Consider the following 5,148-nt stretch of genomic DNA (forward strand, 5'->3'; position numbering starts at 1 on the left):
GTGGGGAAGGTGTCGAAGGAGGCCGTGTCGGAGGTGACAGGCATCGGGTCGGTGGAGCCAACCGACTCCAGATCCACAGCGGGCTTGCTGGGGACATGGAGCTGGCCGAGGAGGTTGGCGAGGTGGTCGGTGCCCGCATCGGAGGCGACCTCGTCGGAGATGAGGGTTTCGTCGAGGAGATTGGCGAGGCTGATCGCCGTGCGGATGCTGGTGACGCCTTGCAGCGCGTCGTGGCAAGCGCCATCGGGCGTGCCGGGCTGGCTACGCTCGCTGGGGAGGAAGATGGTTCCCATCCAGAACAGGTCTCCGGACGACGGTGCACCTGGCCCCACGGTGGGCGCCAAATGTCGGGTGGTAGGTGCGATATATGCCAACGGGTGGCTTATCATTGTGGGAGCCAGTAAGACGTCGCCGGTGCCTGGAAACGGGATGAGGCGAAGACATGCACGCCGGCGAATCTTACCCAGCTTCGGGGCTCTCCGTGGAGATAACACCCCTACTGCTGCTCTGCGGGGTCTCCGCATGATCACTAGATGGACAAGTGGCTACACAATGCTCTTTGAGCTGTTCGGTGGGAGGAGGAAGAAGGGCACGACTAGCTTGCTTCTTCTCCTTGTGTGGTGTCTAAAACTAGCGGGGGGTCAAACCCTTTGCATGGGTGCCCTGGGGGGTTTATATAGGCCTACCCCCCGGGGGTACAATGGTAATCCGACTGGGCGCGGGGCCCAGCCGTCTGTGACTACGCTCGCCGGCTTCTGCGCCGACTGCTGGGGCCCGACGGCTCGTGGGTCCCGCCGGCTGCCAACTCCTTGGCAACAGGCAGGCCCCACTGCCAAGGGTCTTGTCAGTGGCTGGTTACTGTTGCCTCAACCTGATGACGAGGGCTTCGTCAAGGTAAGCGTGGCTACAGTGCCGCCGTCCGGCGGGCGATCGCTGTAGCCTTACCGCGTCTTGTCTCCTTAATGGGGCGTCTCCTTCGAGGGGGGAAGCGAGCCGGCTGCGGGGAGCCGGCCCCGTCTCGGGCCGACTGGGGGAGGCCTGGCCGCCTTCGGGCGTCTCTCTGCCCGCAGGGGCCCACCGCCCGCGGGCCATACTGGTAGCCCGTCGTGGATGACATCAGGTTCAACATGGCAACAGTGCCGCGCCGGACGGATCATGGCCACTCCGTATGGCGCACTGTGCCAGGCGTGCTCCGGGATTCGGGGGTGGCAGGCTTTACTGTAGCCACGGCCCGTCTCATCGCCGCTAGGTGGATGCAAACTTTGAGGGTACGGTCTCGACCGCTTTGTGGGAGCCGGCTTCTTGGAGTCGGCCTCCTCGCGGCCGGCTTCTTGGAGTCGGCCTCCTCGCGGCCGGCTTCTCGAAGTCGGCCCTCCCATGGCTTTCTTCCTGAGGGCTAAAGTCGGGCCGCCTTCCGAAAGCCGGCCTGGGTGACAGCCACCAAGGGGAAGGCGGCCCCATGACTTGGATTCCTGAGAGCCGGACGGGCTCGCAATTTTTTCAGAAGGGCCAGGGGAAGCCGGCTAGGCTACCCATGGCTATTTACTCCGACATAAGGTTATTCCGAGACTGGGTCTTCTTAGCTGACGGGTCTGGCGCCAGTACTAAACAACTAATCGATATCTCATGGTGGTCAACCAATTATGGTTTCTCCTGCAGGGAATGGGTCTGGGTTGATCCTCACCGTATAACCTACGGTTGGCAAAAGCTGCATTGTACAAGGGAAAACTTGCTATACCATTCTAAGGTTTAAACAAGGTTTGATCGTCGTCTCTCTACTATAGGTAAGTCACTCAGATTTACCATCCCATATAGCAAGGCGAATAATAAGAGTAAGTCGGTATGGTGATCAATCCATCCCGCACCCAAATCATTACCTTGTATACGGTTTAGTGAATCTCGCATTCTATCACTCGGTCATCCTCACAAGCATTGTAGAATTTCTCTTGTCCATGAACTGCGTTCGGAATAATCCATTGATTCTGCAAGCCAAACAAACATCTATCGTTCCTTCACAACTGTCAGGTTTTGCGTTACTCCTATAAAATCGTCTATCGTTAAACGTCGTATCTTCCTCCGAGGTTTTTCCTTCAGCAAGAATGTGCTTGCTTCTTGGCAGGTCCTGGGGCCTGTGGGTTATGGCCCATCTCATCACTTGTAGTCCTTGAACTTATCATCGGGCAACTGATCATTATTCCAACTTCCAACTTCCTAGTATTCTTAAATCCATCTAATTGTATTGTCTTCCTTCTTTCTATTGGCACCAAACTAGGACATGATTACTCAGACTCATCATGGAGTTTCCATTGATCCATATTTCTGACATCATACCTCCTTTATATCCAATAGTAATTTATCTCTTCATCCTCGTGGGATATCCCACATACCGAGATAAAAACTTATACTTATGGAGTCCATATTCCACATCATTATCCTTTCCAGGGTCAAGCGTCCTTACAGGGGAATATTGGCCATCTCAGGATGGCACTTCTTCAACTGGGAAACATGAAACACATCATGAACTCTTGACAGTCCTTCGGGTGACTCCAACTTGTTGGCCACTTCTCCCATATGCTCCAAAACTCGGTATGGTCCTACAAATCTCGGGGCTAACTTTCCCTTAACTCCAAGTCGTTTAACTCCCCACAGAGGGGTCACACGAAGACATGCTCTGTCTCCAATTTCATAGACTACCTCCTTGCGTTTTTTAGTCTGCATAACTCTTCTGCCTGGACTGAGCTACCTTCAGTCTATCTCGAATCTCCTTGATCACATTTGGTCCAAATAACTGATGGTCTCCAACTTCATCCACATACTCTTGGGGTATCACACATATCGAGATATAACTCGTATTAATTTTATCCGAAATCCACTCAGTGAAGTATCCTTATCTTTTCCAGGGGTCAACGGTTCTTACAGGGTACTACCACCCTTAAAATGCTCCAATATTCCATAGACCATATTTCTCATATCCTCGAAAATGGTCAACATCTTTCCTCATAGAGTAACTCATAAAATTCATATCAGTACCAACGATGCCAACTTTATTCACTGTCAATTGATTACAATCTCAACTCAACACCTTGATATAAAAGAAAATGTTCTCACTTCTACTACTCCATTTCCTTTGTTGCAAACTCAACTATCTAGCACAAGTTTCCTTCTCCTTGGGACATTTTCTGGCAAAGTGCCCTGCTCCATTACAACAAAAACATATTACTTCTGACAAGTCTCGAGGTTTCCTTTTTGGGCAACTTCTGAGGTAGTGCCCTGACTCTTTGCATCTATAACAGGTGATATGACTCAGATCCTTCCTGGAATCCAATCTACTTCTCTTCCTGGACCTTTTCATGCCAATCATGGCTTCTATTTCCTGTGGGCATACTCTACTTCCTCCGTCGGGAATTCTACTAGATCCCCATTCAAACAATTTTGGGAGATGTGTCCTTCTTCTCCACGTGAATAGCAAGACTTAGTGCAGGGTTTACTCGGGTCCTCTTTAGGTGTGTCCTCCATCTCTTCCTTCATCATAGCTTCTTCTAAAATTTCCATGAGGGCTCCTTTCATTACTTCTTTCTTCTGCTAGATGGTTCGTTGTACCATGGGGTAAATGTGACACTGAGCAGGATAGTGGGTAATTACTTCACACAAGAAACAAGTAATCTGCCTAGTTGGGCATTCTTCAACTAGGTGACTTCCTTCACAATTAGGGCATTCGTCCTTGTGTTCTTTATGGGTGTGTCCTATTTCTCCACAAATCTTGCATGCACAAGGTTTCCTCATATCCTTTCCATAATGCTTCAACTTCTGGGACACAAGGTGAGATCTTTGCAGAGTCAACTTTAATTCTCTCCAAGTGGTTACTCCTTGCTATCCATTCATGGTTTGGTACATCCTCCACCAAGTAGGAGCACCTCTTTCAAAGCACTGAAGAGCATGCTGGGTCATATCATTTCCATCTATAGGGTTATTCTCCATGTGATCCTCCATGTTCTAAATCCATTGGTCCGTCTCCAATTGACTCATCGGTCCAGAAAATATAAGCTCATCTTCATTCATCCTCTATTGGGTGCAAGGTTTTGGGGTGAGATAAGAGAGATAGAGAGAGATAGACACAATACAAACAATGGTTTTGAAAAGACAGATTTTATTGTGGCTATCGGAAAACATCAAACAAATGACAGCCCACAATCATCGCATCTAACTTATACATATGACAGGGGTTTGGTCTTCTAAAGGTCAATAAATCTTCAAGGTCATATAACTCTTCAAGTCTTGTTCATGCCTCCAATGGCTTCTTCCGGTCATACTTGTCTTTCTCAAGTTCTTTTGCCAGATCAACTCTGTTGACGCGAAGTCTCTCGTGACGTCCTTTAATATTCTGGAGTTGCATTCCAAACTTCTAGGTTTCATCAAACTTGACCTGAACCATGATCCTACTGTCCTTCAGTTCTTAACGAATCTCCGGTATCTCGAGGTTGTAGCTCCTCCAGCTTGTCTACTTTCAGCTTCTAGGTCCTAAGTTCTTCATGAATGGTCTCCTTGTCAAATATGACTTCCTACAAGTCCATCTTAAACTTATTGATGTATTACTCCAGATCCTGGTGATACACCGGCCTAGGTTAAAACTTCATCTCTTGCTGATAGCTACTATGTCAGCCTTCTACCATCCAATCCTTCCGAAGAAATGCATGCTTAGCTTAGCTCGGTGACCATAGCATAAGCGGGCCATAACATCATGGATAGCAGGGTTTCTGCTCTTGTCATTTCCATGAGCTATCTCTCCATAGTTGATATCTCCTGCCTTAGGGTTTTCCTTGACAGAACTTTAAGTTTTTAACTCTCCATGCTCCGGTCTTTCTCCGATACACCCTGATCTCGGGCATGGACAACTTCCATAATTTGTCAAGTTCCATAAGGGTAGCCTTCCTAGGTCATACAAATCTAGGGATTCCTCAGAGCCTTCAAATTCTACTTGTCTTCGGTCTTCAACCATTGTAGTTTCCATTATTCAGATGCACGGAAAATACTCTTCATTCCGAAGTGGTCTTAGTTGTCCGATATCTTGTACTTCTTGGAGTGGTCTCATCAGTCGAATCTTGGTGTGGTTAAAAGGGGAAAGGGGTATGGTCTCACTAAAGGGAATTT

The sequence above is a fragment of the Triticum urartu genome, chromosome 3A, assembly GCF_056163025.1.
Source record: "Triticum urartu cultivar PI428250 chromosome 3A, HENAU_Tu73, whole genome shotgun sequence".
Lineage (NCBI taxonomy): Eukaryota > Viridiplantae > Streptophyta > Magnoliopsida > Poales > Poaceae > Triticum > Triticum urartu.